The following is a 17,780-nucleotide window of genomic DNA, read 5'->3' as shown; positions in this document are numbered from 1 at the left end:
CCAGGCTACAGCTACTCAGCCCAGGCACTGAGCTCACTGGAACCTCCAGGTCCTTACCCCTGCCCTTTTCCCATCCAACTCTGCCCTTTTGCCCTTCCTGTCCTCTGCGGCCTGGACCTCACAGTGAATCATGCCCACCACCATAGCTAGTACCCCTAGGGCTTTGCTCCTTTGTCCTTCAGCCCTACCACCAACCTTGCATCTATCCAACAATACAAGAATTTTGCAGCTGGCCTTCTCAGTGCTACTAGAAAAGATAAATGACCCTGGTGCCATTACAAACACTGCATTTGACTGGGTGGGCCCTCAGCACCACTCAGCAATGCTTTTTTTTTTTTTTTGAGACCGCGCCTTGCTCTGTCACCCAGACTGGAGTGCAGTGGCACGATCTCGCGTCACTACAAGCTCCGCCTCTCAGGTTCACACCATTCTTCTGCCTCAGCCTCCCAAGTAGCTGGGACTACAGGTGCCCGCCACCATGCCCAGCTAATTTTTTGTATTTTTAGTAGAGACGGGATTTCACCGTGTTAGCCAGGATGATCTCGATCTCCTGACCTTGTGATCCACCCACCTCGGCCTCCCAAAGTGCTGGGATTACAGGCGTGAGCCACAGCGCCTGGCTAGCAATGCTTTCTAGTAGCCTGCTCAGCTCTCTCTTCAATACCCTGCCAATGCCACTCCAGCAGCACCTGGCTTATATCAAGCACATCACGTGTTGATTATTGTTGTCATCACCCTATCTTTACTCCTGGGTCTCAGCTCAGGACCATGCCTACTATAAACATAAGGCTGCCATCCTCAGCCTCCTACCCTCACCTGTAGACTCATCTCTGCCCATTCTCACCTCCTCCCCTTTCCTTCAGAGGCCCCCTCCTGTTTGAGGATCTTCCTGCTTGGGGTTTTCAGAGCCCGTCTAAGACCGGAGCATGAGGGTCCTGACCTGGCCTCCTGCTCCAGGACCCGTGCTAGTGAAGAAGGCTATCCGGCCCCTCCAGGGTATCTTTCTCTCTAGCTGAGGAGTTGCTGCGGCCATGGTGGGTGTTGCTCGGGGACCCATGCTCCAGGTGACGGGGGCCCAGGATTCCACATCCAGATGACCCGAAACCATTTCCAAACAGGCACCGGCCTATTCTCAGGTCCATGGCCCAAAGGCAGACTGTGGCATGGGGCTGCCACCCTCAGGTCTGTGGGGAGGCCAAGAGGTGGCTGTCTGGGAGTGTGGGTAGAGCTTGAATCAGGCTGGGCATGGAAGACAGGCTCCTTGAAGTGCGAGACGAGGCCAGTGGCAAAAGGAGAAAGGAACAAGGCAGGGGCTGGCTGCAGCTCCCTCTGAGGCAGAATCCTGAGGCCCCTGAGGATTTTAAATTCCAGATAGTTACAGTGGGACGAGTGTGGCAGCAGAAGGATGGGCACTTTCCTTGTCACAGTCTATTGGCTGAATTCGCCCTTTTATTTACAGTATTTAGACACGAGATGTATGAGTCTCCGCCTGACGCTTGCCACGTGCCACACACGCTCAGGACGGGCCTGGCACTCCCACGGCATCCTCCACATTCCTCCCTGGGACTGTCTCAGGGGCACTTCCCCCACGCCTCCGCCCTGGTCACAGACCTACCTGGGTTTCCTGTACTAAGAGGAAAATACAGACAGTCCCGACTCAGGAGGGTCTGACTTGGCCTGTTGCAGTTTTGACCTAATTTACAGTGTTCAATGAATGACGTGAGGTGCTCAACCCTTTATTATAAAACAGGCTTGTGTAAGATGATTTTGTCCCACTATAGGCTAAGGCATGGGTTCTGAACCCACTGGAGGCAGGCGAGGCTGAGCCATGATGCTTGGCAGGTTAGGCGTATTCAAAGCATTTTCCACTTAGGATGGACTTATGGGGATGCTGCCTGCGGGAAGTGAAGGAGCCACACATAAAACTTTTTGCCTTGGGTCTTCCACACCAGCTCCTCGGACGCTCCTCACTTCATGTTTGCTTGGTGACTGTGGTAGCTACCCAGCCGATGCCTCCGAGCCTTCCAGGGTCTGTAGCACCTCCTGGAACAGCAGGAGACCTGGCCTCTGGCCTCGCCTCAGCGCTCCTTCTAGTAGCTGGGGCTCCCTCTCATCCCAGCCACGCTTCCGTGGCCACTGCTCCCTGGGCCCTGCAGGTGCACCCTGGTGGCTCCTCCCCTTGGCCTGTGGTGCCCCTCTTGTCTCCTTTCCCAGAGCTTCTCTGACGCTCAGAGTGGGGTGTTTGGGGGGCTCTCTCAGAACTCCTGCTTGTCCAGCCTGGAAGCATGGGGGGCCTTACTTAACTCCTGTGGGGCAGCGCTTGACCACTGGTGTTTGGAAGCTGATGGAAAAATGCTTCCTCCTTCCCAAAGAAGAACAGTCTGGCCAACTGCACATCACAGCCCAGGACTGGCTGTCCTTCCTTTCCTGTCCCATTTCCAGCCCCCAGGTCTGTCACTCCTGCCTCCTGGGGCCTCCTCCCAAACCCCTGGCCTCCTCCCAAACCCCTGCTGCACCTATGTCCTTGTATCAGGCTCTGCTTTTGGACCTGAGCTAAGATAGTTGGCACTTAAATTCCTCAAATAGCAATCATGTGCAAACTTACTTCCCTGAACAGCAAAGGCCTCATCCGGAGGACTTTTTCCCAGTCCCCCAGCCTCCAGCCTTTCAGTTCTCGGCCTCTTCTCTCTTCTCTTCCTGGGCTCCACTGCTCCTGCCATTTCTAGCCACTCCCTACCTGGCCTCACTCCCTCTGGTGACTTCAGCTCCTCCTTACGTGCTAATGACCCCAGTATTTTACCTCAAAAAAATACAAACCAAAGCAAAAATCTCAAGCCAATTTTGGTAGCTTTTGACTGGGTCTGCTTGGTCAAGGTCACTCCCATTGAATCAGTCACCCAAGGCAGAAAGCTGGGCAAGGGGAGCCAGGGGAGCGTCCATTACCAGCTTTTTTGTTGGGCTCTTGCTACTTATTTCAATGACCTGGTTGAGTCATCCCTATCTGGAGCGGGTCTTGGGATAAAGTGTTGGAGGGCAGAGGGTCCGCTGAAAGATGTGGATGAAGCTGGAAGAGTTGAAAGCCTTAGGGCTGTAATTTTCTGTCCTTGTGATAGTTTGCTCAGAATGATGCTTTCCAGCTTCATCCATGTCCCTACAAAGGCATGAACTCATCCTTTTTTATCGTTGCATAGTATTCCATGGTGTATATATGCCACATTTTCTTAATCCAGTCTATCACTGATGGACATTTGGGTTGGTTCCAAGTCTTTGCTATTGTGAATAGTGCGCATCACTCATAGGGGGGAATTGAGCAATGAGAACACTTGGACACAAGCTGGGGAACATCACACACTGGGGCCTGTCATGGGGTGGGGGGAGGGGGGAGGGATAGCATTACATACCTAATGTAAATAACAAGCCAATGGGTGCAGCACACCAACATGGCACATGTATACATGTGTAACAAACCTGCACATTGTGCACATGTACCCTTGAACTTAAAGTATAATAATAATAATAAAAAAGAAAGTTTTAGGGCTGTGAGAAGAGCTCTGAACTACCCCATCCCTGCTCCCTCCACTGCAGCCCAGGCTGCACCTCCCGCATCTGTCCTACAGCCCCTAGGTCATGCCCGCTTGACAGAGGCTCTCAAACCTTGCAGTCTCCTTAGTGAACTTCATGACCCTCTTGAATTTTTTTAAAGAATTATTTTTTACAAAAGTAAAACATGTTCACTGAAAAATTAAGAAAACAAGTGAGCAAAAGAAAACAAGAATCTCTACTTTCCACTTAGAAGAGGACATATTTTTCCTCGTTGTTTTTGTATCTATAAATGCTTTCATTTGTAAAAATTACATCACATTGTAATGAGGTCTTCTTGTCTTTCTTTTCCCTTGAAACTATAAAGTGAATTTCTTTCCATGATATAAAACCCTTTATTTTTGGTGATATATGCATACATATTCATCCCAACCAACCATTGTTTCTGTGGACCTTTTAGCTAAATGTTTATCAGCATCCATGTTTGTCTCTTTGAATGAGGTTCTAAAATTCCAATCACTAGGTGAAAGAAGGTGCAAATTTTGCAGGTTTTATTTGTGAGTGTGGTTAAGTATCTGTCTGAAAGTTTCTATCAGTTGACAGTTGCTGCATAATAGTGTTTATTTCCACACATTTGCTTTTATCAAACAAAGCATTGCGCTTCTCTTATTAGAGAACATCCTGTCACGTTTATGGGCATTTCTTCTTTTGTATTTGCCTCTCCTTGTCCCTGCCTGCTTTACTTATGGGCTGCTCCATTCTGAAAGCCCTCCTGCCCGTGAAGATCAGCCTCTACTAATTCCACGCAAACGCTTTCCCCACTCGTCTTAACTTTGTGTTCTGAAGCACCAAAAGTACCCCCTTCCCCTCCAAACTGGGGCAGCCACTGCCTTCAAAATTTTTTTTTCTTCTGAATTAAAATCTTCCTGAGAAAGGCACAGCTCTTAAATTCAATGAGTTTTGATCATTACGTACCCCTATGCGATCTACACCCCAGACAGAAAGTGTATTATCTCCATTGCCCAGGAAGATTCTCATGTCCTTCCCAGTCCACCCTCTGTAGGCCCCCAATCTGGAGAGAACTGTTCTGATCTCTACCCCATATGTGGCTGAATTTCATTATTAACAGTCATACAGTGTAAACCCTTTTGTATCTGACATCTTTTATGATGTTCTTGACGTTCAACCATCTATAACAGTTCATTCTTTTTTATTGCTGAGTAATACTCCCTTGTATTTTGCAATTGGGGTTTATCCATTTTCCCACTGATTGCGCACTAAATTTTAATTACAACATAGCTAAATTCTCAATTATTTCCCTTTATGACTGTTGATGACATTCTTTATATTCCACAACCTTATAGAGATGTCCAGAGTTTTTCCTTAGTACTTTTTTTAAAACTTAAATCTTTACTCCATTTGATGAGTAAAGATTTCAACTTTACTCTCTTCTCTTCAAATGATTAGCAGGTACTCTACCATATTGCCTTCTCACTGACTTGAAAAGCCACTTTCATTATATTTTAAATCCCTACAGGGGTGGTATTAAAACTAGTTGATAGTTGGTAAGGCACAGGCACTGAACAGCCTGCAAAGCTGCCAATTAAGAACAGCTGGAGCACACTGATCATACACATATCGGCTGGGTATCAGCCTGGAGTCAGTACATTTGCTTGGGGCTATTTCTTTACTTTCTATTATTTTGCATTGATCTGGGCCAATATCACGTTGTTTTCAATTGGGAGCCCAGATAACATGTTTTTATTTTCTGGGAGCCCAGTTTCTCCCTCATTACTCTTCTTTTTGACTGCTCTCAAATCTTTATTCTTCCAGATGAACTATGTAACGATTTTCACAATTCCCAGGAAGTTCTGTTGGAACTTAAGTGTTACATTTAGGTACTTAAAATGTTCTTTTGCTAATTGAGAATTTTTCATATTTTCTAACACATATAAAGTGCTTAGCACAAAGCTCACCACATACTGAAAATGCAACAATTATTTAATTACTGATTGAATTTGTTAGTAATCTGAAAGTTACCGTTATTTGTATATTTTATAATTGGCCAGCTTGCCGATCATAGCCAGTCTAGGAGTTCTACCAATTTATTGGATCCCCCAACCCTACATTTTAAAATTTGAGTCTTTGGTGCTGGTTTCTTTCAACTGTGAGAACACGGAGATTCCTCTCAGTTTGATTCATTTGACTCTGTCCAACGCCTGTATGTGAAGTCCCAAGCGGATGCTCCCAGGCATTGGGGTTGTCACTCCACCTTTCTCCTTATACGCAGCTCACAGGATAGCGTGTTTGCTTTCACTGCACACTATCCTACTGAATTCCTCTGCACTGGCTGTGCACTGGTCTCCTTCAGACAGCCCCTCTGACACATAATGGCAGACACAGCCACACAGGCCAAGTTTCTCTTTTCCAGACATGGCGAGTGAGGTTCTTGCACCATCCACCCAACGTCCGCGTGGTGCCTCACTCTGGTGGAGTGCCTCTCAGGACTCCTTTGAGGTCTAAATGGCATGCAGCAATGGGGCTACTCATTCCTTCTAATGGAAATCTACTTTTTTAAAATTACCTCTGCCAAGCATTAGATCCCAGAGCTCGTTTCACGTGACTTTTTGCTCAGGCACTTCTCTTGTACGTGAAAAACTAACTTTGGTAGACTTACAAGCAGGTTTTAATATTTTCTCGTGATTGTATGTTTTTGATAATCCTGTCAAATGATACTGAATCTTATCTAGATGTTAACTAGCTACAGACCGTTTCCTTCTACATGAAAATTAGATAGTGCACCGTTTCCATCAGCAGCCAAGTCTCCAAAACCTCGTAATTGCTCTCCTTTTCTTCAGCTTTATCTTGTTTTAAAGTTCTCTAATTCACCATTCCTTTCCTTCAAAGTTCAGCCATCTCAGAGTAAGCATTTCTTGCAATGACTAAAGTTTTCTAATTATTAATGAGATATTTAAGGAAATGTAAAATTGGCATTTTTATTTTGCTAACTGTATTTTTATCCACATAATTACAGTTTCCCCTACCAAGAATCACAGGTCGAGAATGCTGTAAAAACGGATCCTTGCTCAGCTCCTAAAAGGAATGGCCTACAATCGAAGCGAACGCGCATCTCCGCCAGGTGCGCATCTCCGCCAGGTCCGCATCCCCGGGCCCACGCCGTCGGGCCCCACGCACCGGCGCGCGCTGTCAAAGGCAATTCCTCCCTGGAACGCGGGATTCCGGGGACAGTGTGTGCACCCAAGTTGAAAAGTTGTCACGCTCCTGTTGGAAAGAAACGGAAACATCACCACCAGGAGGGTGGCCGCTTAAGACCCCCGCCGACACCGGCTGGCAACCAAGGGCGCTTGCGGGGGTCTACGGGCCGACCTTTAACTCAACACAAGCCTCCCAAGTCCTGCAGCCTTAAAACAACGCCCACTCGGGCGGTGCGCCGTTCCCGCCACCTCCACGCCTGCCTGGCCCCGGACTCGAGACCCTGGCGGCGGGCCGGGCTCCCACCGGCTGAGCAGGGACGCGGCGAGCGCATCCCACCACCCTCGGCAGCCCTTATAGGCCTGGCCGACCTACACCCCACACCCCGCGGCCGCGTTCCCGCCGCGGGGCAGGGCGAGGCCCACGACGCCTGCGCACTCGGTGACCAGGCCGCCCTACGCCTCCGTGCGCACGCAGCACCACGTGACCCGCTACCAGTACCCAAGATGGACGCCGCGGCGAGGCCTGGCCGGCTACCCGCCTCAGCCTGCACCCCATTGTGTGCCCTCTAAGCGCGAATTAGGCTCGCAGACACGCGGTGCTGACCGCTAGGCAGCCATGCGGGCTACCGAGTGGGACTGGACACGGTCGGGGCCCGTGTTTACGGTCACTACTGGCGCCCGGTCCCTGCGCGTCCTCAACCGCGAAGCACCCAGCGGCTGGCGCCTGGAGCGTCTCTTGGTACGCCCCACCCTCTAGAATTGGCAGCCCCAGCAGCCAATGAGGTCCAGGACGCGTGCGGGGAGGTGGGCAGGGGTGGAGCCTCTCTGCCGCTCACAGGGCATCCGGCCCCGCGGTTGGGCAGCAGCTGGGCGAGGGGTGGGAGCAGACGGGCTGTGCGCAGGTTTCAGCGGGCCAATGGAAGGCCGGCCAGGCGCCCGGGGCGGGCGGGCGGGAGGCGGGGCCGAGCCGTAATTGACGAGCTCTTCATTAGAAACCAGGCGGGAGGGCGGGGCCCGCAAGGGGAGGTGACGCAAGGCTGCCACGGCCAATGGTTGGCGAGCCGCCGGCGGGCGGGGCGGGGCCGGGCCGGCTGACGGGCGTGCGGGGTGACCTATCGGCGCCTGGCTCGACGCTGGAGGGGGGAGAAGCATCATGGTTCAACGTGGGTCAATTTTTTGTGAATGAGGAGGGGAGATTGTGGGGCCGCCGCCGCGGAGCACCGTCCCCGCCGCCGCCCGAGCCCGAGCCCGAGCCCGCGCGCCCGCCCTCGCCGCCGCCGCCGCCGCCCGAGCAGCCTCCCAGCCTGGGCCCCCGGCGGCGCCGCGGCCGCGTCCCGGCTGTCGCAGCCCGAGCCCGAGCCCGCGCGCCGGCGGGTGGCGGCGCAGGCTGAGGAGATGCGGCGCGGAGCGCCGGAGCAGGGCTAGAGCCGGCCGCCGCCGCCCGCCGCGGTAAGCGCAGCCCCGGCCCGGCGCCCGCGGGCCATTGTCCGCCGCCCGCCCCGCGCCCCGCGCAGCCTGCAGGCCTTGGAGCCCGCGGCAGGTGGACGCCGCCGGTCCACACCCGCCCCGCGCGCGGCCGTGGGAGGCGGGGGCCAGCGCTGGCCGCGCGCCGTGGGACCCGCCGGTCCCCAGGGCCGCCCGGCCCCTTCTGGACCTTTCCACCCGCGCCGCGAGGCGGCTTCGCCCGCCGGGGCGGGGGCGCGGGGGTGGGCACGGCAGGCAGCGGCGCCGTCCGCCGGTGCGGGGCCCGCGCCCCCCGAGCAGGTGGGCTCCGGGCCGCCGGGAGTGAGGGCGGGGGCGGGCGGGCGCCGGGGCCGGCCGGGCGCCGTTTATGTAACTTTGTCAAATGCTGTGAGTTTGCAGAAAAACGTCCCTGACGGGGTCCGCGGCCCCGCGCGTGTCGTCGCCGCTGCGAGCGCCCGGGGGGTCGCGGGAGGGCGGTGGGCTGCCCGGGACCCGCTGGGCTCAGCCGGCAGGGCGCCAGCAGGCCGAGAAACGGGGCCCAGTGCCGCTCGGGGGTGGGATCCGCGTTTCCCGGCGTTGCGAAAACACACCACGGAATCATAAGCAAATTATCTCGTATTTACATTGAGCGTTGAATTATTTGACACTGTTATAGCAGGAGACCGAGCGTATCAGTTGGAAAGGCCGGGGGTGGAACCCAGTGTATTCATTTAATGCACATCAAAAATTTGTAATAACTTGAGGCAGCTGATATGAGTGTTTTCTTTATTGCATGTTGTAAATTGACCTGCTGTGACACAATTTTCAAATAAAGCGTTGCAGAAATTAAACTTAAGTTATTTTAAAACTAATGAGTTTCTTAACTAAATCCTAATTGCATGACTGTAGAGACCTACCTAATTGCTTGCCGAGAGCAGTTCTGCTTGCTCTCCGTGAGGGAGGAAAGGGCCTGTGTAGTCACTTTGCCGCCCCGTTTTTCTCTGTTCAGGCTTTTCTGTTTATTCCTACAAATCACCGAAGCAGTTAAGGCCTGGGAGTAAGCCTGTAAACAGTCCTGGCCCAGCGCCAGCCCAGCAGGACTGGGGGGATACTGGCAGGTTTGCACCTTGACCTGGTTTCACTTTTTCTTTTGTAATGTGGTCGTGGTTGCCTGGAGTTTTAATTGCTTCTGATAATTCTGTGCATTATTTTCGGGACTGTCCAAAGAAGGCTGGTGTGGTGGTTTCAGGACCCAGCCAGGAAAGGTGGTGGTGGTGGTGGCTGGGGAGAGGGAGGGTGGAAGGGAGGGAGATCGAATTGAGAAAACTCAGCTGCTTGTACACAAATATACACTACAGCAGTTACACAGCAACAAAAGTTATTGCAGAATTTTACAGTAACTATGGCAACACAATTACTCTATTATAATTGGAAATGCAAAATGCCACCCAGTTAGAAGTTTCATCAGAATGGAGTTTTGGATATCAAAAATATGTGAAATTTAATTTTTTTTCAGGTAGCTCCTGCGAATTCTAAAGTCTGTGTTCAATTACCTATTTTTAAGACTGATCGGGCTTCCCCAGATATTCTACTCTCTGGGATCTGTGGCATCTTTCCCCAGAAGAACTCACATTTGTGTGGGAGAGAAGTATTTTCATGCCTTAAAAACACACACCCCAACACATTGTAAGACTTCCATAGCTTTCTGTGTTCTGGGCTTTTATTTTAGAGATCAAATCCCATCCTAAAGAGAGCAGTAATCAATTAGAAAAGAAGCCGGCTGTACTCAGCAGGCAGATGTAACGCTGCCCTCTTTAGGGTTCTTTCTCCTGCAAGGGGAGCTGGCAGCAGGCATGCCACCGGGGGAGCCCTGGGCTAAGGGGCGGGGCGGAGGGAAGATGACTGGACTGCACATAGGCCTGGAAGGCCTAGGGACGAAGGACAGATGTGGCCTCGGAGTCCTGCACCAGAGAGAATATTCTGTGTTCAGCAGCTTCCTAGCCATGCAAAATAAAAATCCCCAAATGCCATATTCTCGGAGGCCTTGGGGGCTGTTGCTGTAGCAAGATGGACAGGACAACCTGGCACGCTGGCCACGTGCAGCTCAGGCAGCCCATCTGGACTCTGTGGCCAGAGACCTCGTTGCGAAGAATGCCCTATGGATGTTTACCAGGAGAACTCTAGTACTGGAAGTTTCCACACATTGTGGGGTTGCTGCAGTTTAATTTCGTTATAACTCTTTCAACTACTGCATATTTATGCCCAGTAATCGACTTCCATTCTCCAGCTTCATTGTGAGGTTTCAATGCAGCATGAATGGCTTTGAATTCCAATCCTTTGATGTTGGGGGTGGCACCAAAGGAAAGGCGACTTTATGCTGTCTTAATTGCCGGAGCAGAAGAAACATTTCATCACTCCTGTAGAATTCGTCCACACCGTTCTCTATTGAAAACGGCTGGGCTTTCATAGCTCAGAAGCTGCCATGAGTAATATATTAATACCTGATGTAGGGCGCGAAGGAGCCGCAGAGGCTGAGAGAACTGCCGTTGCTGAGAGGCAGCGGGGCGACAGGCTGTGGCCGGGCTGTCCCTCCGAGGCTCAGAATTGATGACTGTAGCTGGGGATGGGGGAAATGAAGGGCGAAGGGGCCCAGTCTCCACCTAAGCTTGGGGCTGTGGAACCGGGACTGAGCCCCTGCCCTGTTGTTTGCAGTCCCCAGTCTGTCCTGGGGTAAGGAGTCGGAAAGGATGGATTCGGAGGGAGTGTTTGTTTTGATCTCAGGTGGTCAGCATATGCCCTGCTGTGTGGTGGGCTCTGGGTTTTTGGCCTTGACGTTAGAGGCGGGTACTGCACCTTCTGGTTCAGGTCAGATGAGGGGTGCCATGTCAAAAGTGATGCTACCTTTGAACAGATCTTAACTCATTCATAAGTGTTTCTGTGGGAACAAGTGTCACTAAGGTCAGTAAGTTCTCTTCATACGGTCAGTTTTCTTCTCTTGGGCTTCTGTGAGTGGGAAGAGTGGGACCTGTTTTGGGGTGGCACGAGGGCCGTGGTGCCTGCAGCATTAAATGGCCATGTCCCCTTGCTGCGGCCTCACTAACACACCTCCTACTCACTTCCTAGAAGGAGGGTCAGGGTCCTACATGTCCCTTCGCTGCGGCCTCGCTGACACACCTCCTACTCACTTCCTAGAAGGAGGGTCAGGGTCCTCCATGTCCCTTTGCTGCGGCCTTGCTGACACACCTCCTACTCACTTCCTAGAAGGAAGGTCGGGGTCCCACGTAGATTGCCCCCACCGTGACTTCCTGTATCACTGTCGGGGGATGAGGATGTCTCCTGGAGCAAGGAGATGATGCCACGAGCAGCTGTCACATGCTCCCGTAGCTGATGCCAGATGAGCACCTGCTTGGGGCTGGTGCTGTTTCATGCACTCACCATGTAGGTGTCAGCACAGCCCTGCAGGTGGGCTCTACCTCTGAAGGAACTGGGGGTCGAATGAAATGGACCATCTGCCACTCCCTGCATCTCCAGTCCCAAAGGCCAGTTCCTCTCCGTGCCTCTGCTTCTAGGCTGGTGGTGACCTTGAAGCTGAAGTTCAGCTTGTCGAGGTGCTTGGGCAAACACAGCCTCTTAGAGAAGAGGACAATTTGGAATACCTTTCCAGTTCAGTGTCGTTAGACTTTCTAGTGCAGTGTTGACTGTTCTTGGAGCTGTTACAGGCGTGTTTCATAGGTCTGGGAAGTGCTTCTGGCTTTCTCATGCTGTCTTATGTCACGTGTGGGGCTGCAGAACTAGAAGACACGATGTTCTTCCCCTGCAAAGCCCCCAGGATGCCTAGAGGCAGGTGGGGGTGATGGAAGGGAGCTGATGCTCCAAAGTCTACTTCAGCCAGAGCAGCTTTTAGCGTTTGCTGTTCAGTCTGTTGATTACCTTGGAAGATTTTATTGGAAGAAAGCATTTGAGGACCAAGTTAATCTACTCTTTCAATACCAACCCAGAAACCTTAAAATCTTGACAGATTTAATAGGATAAGAGTTTTTTAAAAAAACTCTTTGGCGAAAGACTCCATCAGCCGGGTTAAGAGACAACAAGAGAAAAAATATGTAACACATTATGCCAGTGTGAGCTTAATAGTCAATATATAAAGAGCTTTTACAGACCAATAAGGAGAGCATGAGATCACCATTGCAAGGTGAGCAGAGCATGAGCATGGAATCATTGTGGCTAGTGATGAAAGGTCAGCATTGCTAATCGATTCAGTGTGAAGGAGATTCCCTTCATGCCTATCATATTGGCGAGTTTGATGATACCTGTTGCTGGTGATAATTTCTATTTTGTAAGGTTTTTGCAAAGTTTAAATAAGTTAATGTATGGAAATTTCCTTGAATAGGGCCTGGCATGTAGTAAGCATGATATAAATATTGGCTATTATTTATTATCATTTGCTCTCTGGGGAGACCAATATGTATTATTATATAAAATATAATAGGGCTGGGCGAGGTGCCTTATGCCTGTAATCTCAGAACTTTGGGAGGCCAAGGTGAGAGGATCACTTGAGCCCAGGAATTCAAGACCAGCCTGGGCAACATAGTGAGACCCTTATCTCTACAAAAAATAAAAAAAATAATCAGGCATGGCGTCGTGTGCCTGTAGTCCCAGTTACTTGGGAGGCTGAGGCAGGAGAATCACATGAGCCTGGAAAGTCAAGGTTGCAGTGAGGTATGATTGTGCCACTGCACTTCAGCCTGAGTGACACAGCGTGACCCTGTGCTGTCCCCCCAAAAAAGGTTTATATATGTAATGTATAAACATAAGATAGTAATTACTGAATTGCTCTCTAGAAAAGTCTTAAGTGTCAAATCTTAAATGCCATTCCCCTTGTCCCCACAGTTCTACATTTTGAAATCTATTCTAAGGAAAGAAGATAAGTGTGTAGATATCCAGACGTGTGTGGAGGTCAGGGCTGCATTATTTATAAAAGCAGTACTTGTTAAACCTGCTGGCATTTCTGCACGGTGGCATCCTCCATGTGTAGACAGGCAGAAGTGTGCAGTGTAAGAGGGAAAGGCGGAGTCTGGAGCAGTCCCCAGGCCACTCCTGGTTTTAAGTACACGGGTCTCTAAGGTAACCATCAGAGGTGAGGAAACGGGGTACACTTTTCTTTTATACATGGTGGTATTGTGGAGATTCTTTTGGTAAGCGTGTATTTTTTACAGTAGTAATTTAAAAACATTTAAATATCTCCATTGGAAAGAAAAGTACTCTTTAAGTCCTTGGCAAGTTGATAAATATGCTTCGCAATAGAAGAATTTACGGGTATTTGTTTTTCTAACTCACATGTAAGCTCTTCAAGGTGGGGACGGACCCTCTGGGTCTGAGTGGGCTCTGCTACAGCCCATCCTACAAACAGGCTCCCAGGTTTCCACCAGAAGCAGCTTTGTACCTCTCATTCCCTTGCTTGAAACCCTGGCATGACTTTCCTATATTCTTAGGATCCTAAGGTCTCAGGGCCCTGGAAGGCCTGCCTGATCCTGGCCTGTTTTACCAGCCTCATCTGATAGCACTTGCTGTGTTTGTGGAGTTTCAGCTGCCACTTGCTTTACTTCCTAGCTCTCTCTAAGTCCCCTTTGACCCCGGGGCCTTTGCACACACTGTTGCCCTTCCCTGGAATGGCCTCCCTTTACCTCCCTCTTCTCCAGCCCCTCAGTTCATGCTCATCCTCTCATCCTTTGATCCCGTTAAACTTAGCCTAACAGCTTTTTTCCTCCTTTCTAACAGCATCCCGTTGTGCAATTTCAGGAGCTCATTGTGGCCTTAGTTGTTTAATGCCACCTTTTCTACCAGCTGGGGCTCTGTAGGGGTGAGGGGCCCTGAGGGCTTCATGCCTGCTCTGTACCCTGTGCTTGGCAGTGAGGTGCTCAAAGAATGAAAGAAAATGAATGAGTGAATGAATGAATGAATGAATGGATGGATGGATGAATAAGTAGCTGAGTGAATGGCACAATGTGGGCCTTGGGTGGGAGAGCTGGGGTGAGGCCCCACCTCTGGTCTGGCCCCTCTGTGAGGTTCTTGCCAGTGCTCTGGAATTGCCTGTTTCCTGATACTTCCTGCCCCCCTCTGGGAACTTCTTGGTCCTGATTTTGGAGATTACATGCTCCTAAGGAGATGTCATAAATGCAAATGGAGGGGATTCTGTGATGCAGAAAGGAACGGGAGGGAGAAGGGCCTTCAACACAGCTGTCGAGTGGCAAATGCGACTGTTGTGCCAAGGCCAAGGCAGGTGTGTGCCGCTTGTTCTCCAGCCACTTCGCCCAGGGCCCCAGCGTGCGAGGAGGCGAGTGGTGCTTTTACGAAGGAGTTTTTCTCTGCTTGTTTTAAATTAGAATTAATGACATTATTTAATCACTTCTTATTTAGCATCATAATTTTAATATGATACCTTAATATGTTTGTGTACATAAACATTTTGGAGTCTGCTCTGTTTAAAAACGTGAGTGTTGGGCTTTGTGAGTTTACTGTTGTTTATGAAGTACTCTGTCTGTGTGAGTCAAGTGCTTTTGCTGGATTGATGTTTAAGCTTGAAACAATAAATCAGTTCTTACGACCTGAAAGTCTGAACCAGCATTCCAAGTGGGAGTGTTGTTCAAGCGGTGATGGAATTGCATTTTCCCTTGGGAACAGCCCGTCATCTGGTTTATGTGTTGCTATTTGCTGGAGTGGTTCTTTTTTAAACTGAGGAAGAGAAGCGTCTGTGGTGTCTCCACTGGCCTCCCTGGTGGTGGGGTTGAGGGTGGAGGGGGGTGGTCCTTGGGGGCCATGTTCCCTAAATATTTCTAATTGATTAGTTATTATTTTGCAAATACTCATTCTACACCCCAGGCCAAGTACTAGGTTTTACATGAGATGAGACTCAGTTGAACACATTCTGTGTGCCAGACGCAGTGGCCGGCCCCATGTCCCCAGGCTTGATCAGGAAAACTGGCCTCTTCCCACAGGAGGCTTTGGTGTTGGTAGGGACAGAGGAGAAAAAGGAGCTAAACAGGCAGGTGCACACGGGTCACCATCCTGGGAACCAGGGCTGTGGCTGGAGGGTTTGCTTGGTGGGGAGGGCCGTGGTGCAGGAGCCAGGCCCAGATGAGGAAGGGGAAGAGGAGGGTGGGTGGGTGGGAATGGGGTGTGGTCCTTTTTAGCCAGAGCCAGAGTTTCGGGGCTGCAGTAGGGTGAAAAGGGCATTGTGGCCAGATGGTGGCCTGGTGATTGAGGTCTCTGAGGCCAGAGTGCGTGAGCCAGCGATGAGCTGGGCCAACTGGCAGGCTGCCTGGGTGGGGCGGAGGTGTGGTCTGCACAAAGGACTTCCTCGCTGTTTCATGTATGTGTAGTCTTCTTGCATTTAATGGAGAGTTTGCTTCTGTTCTCTCTGTTTTGTGCATTGGTGCCTGGCTCCAGCTGGGTGACGGACCTGACCTCTCTTGTTCTAACTGGTGGAGGCAGGCGCATTCAGATGGACCCAAGGAGGCCTCCAGGTGGTCCATGGCGTGGCTAGGCCCTCCCTGGGGCACATGCTTGGTGGTGCTGTTGTGGGGGCCTCTGCATGAAAAGCAAGGGCAGCTTCCAAAACAAGGGTAAGGCGAAGAAGGTGGCTCACACTCCGGGGGTCCCAGCCCCGTGGCTCTGAGACGGGGGCCACATCCAGAAGCGGGGGGTTCCTTCCTTCTAGCAGTGCTGGCGAGAGCTTCCTCTGTGCCTAGGTCCAGGATTCTGTAGAGTAGCTGTCAGAACTGAAGCCTGCCAGGAGTCCGTGTAGAAACCGTGCTGGAGGGGACCCGCTGGAGGACCCGAGCTGGCACCCCCAGTGCCACCGGTTTACACACCAGAATTCCGGCTCTGAGGCTGAGCCCAGCCTGGCCCATCTGCAGGGGCCTTGCTGGCTGGCACCGTGCCATTTAAGTTGAGTGACAGAAAGTGGGGCCCCAGTGGGTCAGCAGAGTGTGGCCAAGGGCCCCTGAGCCTCAGTCCTCCCTGTGGTGGGGGGCTCATCCCAGCTGGCTATTGAGGACTTGCCCTCCCCCAGGAGTCATGTCCGAGCCCCGTAAGCTCAGGGGTTAGAGTGTTCTAAGGAGGCTGACCCCTATTCCACCTCTGGGGGCTGTGGACAAGGAGGGGAACATGGCTTGTGGGTCCACACAAGTGGGGCGTGTCTTAATTAGTGATGCCAACTGTGCCTCCTTGCTCGCAGGATGTGGGTGGCCCTCTGACTCTTTGGACCTTTAAAGGGAGCCACAAAGCAAACCATTGGGAGGTTCTGGCATATTAAACCCCCCTCTACTATAAAATTTACATCAGATTTTGCACTGAAAAGATCCTCATAGGTGGTCACAGTCCCCATCCTTGGAGAACACTTGTTTGCCAGCTCAAGGGCTCTGTGTTGGAATCCACCTCTTGGCTCTCCAGGTCAGAAGGACGCATCAAAGGAGATGTCACTGGGGTGCCTGTGTCCTTCTTGCCTTTCGAGTGCCTGCCCTGAAGCAGCTTGCTTTCCTTTGCCTCTGAGTGTGCAGCACAGCCCAGCGTAGCTCTGTCGCCAGCTGGGGCAGCAGCTGACCTGCAGAGCCCTTTCGCGCATGCCCGCTGCCATCCGAGGGTAGCAGCCGGGCTGGGCCGTCCCACCACTGCCTGGCATGGTGGCCTGGGCAGGATGGGGCCTGGTGTGGGAGCATCCAGCTCACTTCCCAAGCTGGTGGGGATGTTAACCCTTTGCGCTTCGGAGTTCACAACCAACCATGTGCAACGCTTCCCCTGGTCCCTCCCTGAAGAAGAGTGTCTTTCCGTGTCAGCGTGCCAGCTTCAGCACACGCGGGCTGCGTTCTGACAAAGTTCTGTTTTCAGAATTCTCCTGGTTAAGCGGAGGACAGAGCTGAGGAACGTGGGGGCTGCGGAGGGCCTCTTCTCCTGTTTCACATGTCATTCTCCTGGTTCCTCGGTGCTCTCTTGGGTGTGGGGTGAAGGGTCTGATTGGTGGATGTGTTCACTTCTGCTCGTCACACTGCCGATGTGCCTGCAGTGGACAAGAGTGATTTGCAGTGATGTCCTGTGTTCCATGGCTCTGGGGTGTTGAGTGAGCATCGGTTAAGATCCCAGCTTCACTGTCATGACCCTGTCACCTCAGTGAGTCCTTTGTCATCTGCTGAGTGAGTGTCTCTCCTGCCGAGACTCAGCTTTCCTCTTCCTCCTCCCCCAGTGGCTCTGAGGACAAGCAGCCCTCTCTGCTGGCAGGTCTTGGGAGGAATGAGGAGTAGGGTATGTCCCCTGCCAGGGGCCTGCTGCTGACCGGGCCTTGGATGCACCTGCAGGACTTTCTGAGGCCCCTGCGCCTGCTCAGGGCATCTCTGCAGCAGGTCGTGGTGTGGTGGACGTCTCCCCGAAGGACTTTAGTACCGTTTGAGAACAAGCTCTCGTCTGCCTTTGTCCTTGCAGGGACTGTGTCATCGTTTACAGAGATTAGACTCTTGAAGCTCAGAAGCACCGTGATGCTTCCCACGGACACTGTCAGCCCCCAGGGCATGCTGCGCTTGTCAGGGATCT

General features: G+C 51.8%; 1 protein-coding gene and 1 long non-coding RNA gene across 16 annotated transcripts in view; one reads left to right on the top strand and one right to left on the bottom strand.

Annotated features, from left to right (window-relative positions):
* Positions 1 to 6,516: 6,516 nt before the first annotated feature.
* LOC129488654 (uncharacterized) lies at positions 6,517 to 7,235 on the bottom strand. The gene is made up of 2 exons (XR_008659706.2): positions 6,928 to 7,235; positions 6,517 to 6,822 (listed from the first exon to the last, which is right to left on the bottom strand). It is a non-coding gene; the product is annotated as an uncharacterized lncRNA (long non-coding RNA).
* Positions 7,235 to 17,780, top strand: part of HDAC4 (histone deacetylase 4) — a 353,093-nt gene continuing 342,547 nt past the window's right edge. For 4 of the 15 annotated variants that reach the window (XM_063645831.1, XM_063645830.1, XM_063645828.1 and 1 more), the window contains exon 1: positions 7,881 to 7,918. The gene's annotated coding sequence lies outside the window, so the exon portion shown is untranslated. Of the gene's footprint in view, positions 7,495 to 7,860; positions 8,520 to 17,780 lie in introns of those variants that run through there. The other 11 variants (XM_063645833.1, XM_055291150.2, XM_063645840.1 and 8 more) reach the window with 8 other exon arrangements.

This window comes from Symphalangus syndactylus, chromosome 8 (assembly GCF_028878055.3).
Source record: "Symphalangus syndactylus isolate Jambi chromosome 8, NHGRI_mSymSyn1-v2.1_pri, whole genome shotgun sequence".
NCBI classification, from domain to species: Eukaryota; Metazoa; Chordata; class Mammalia; order Primates; family Hylobatidae; genus Symphalangus; species Symphalangus syndactylus.
Note: the sequence above shows the minus strand (reverse complement) of the source record. Positions and strands in the feature narration are given on the sequence as shown.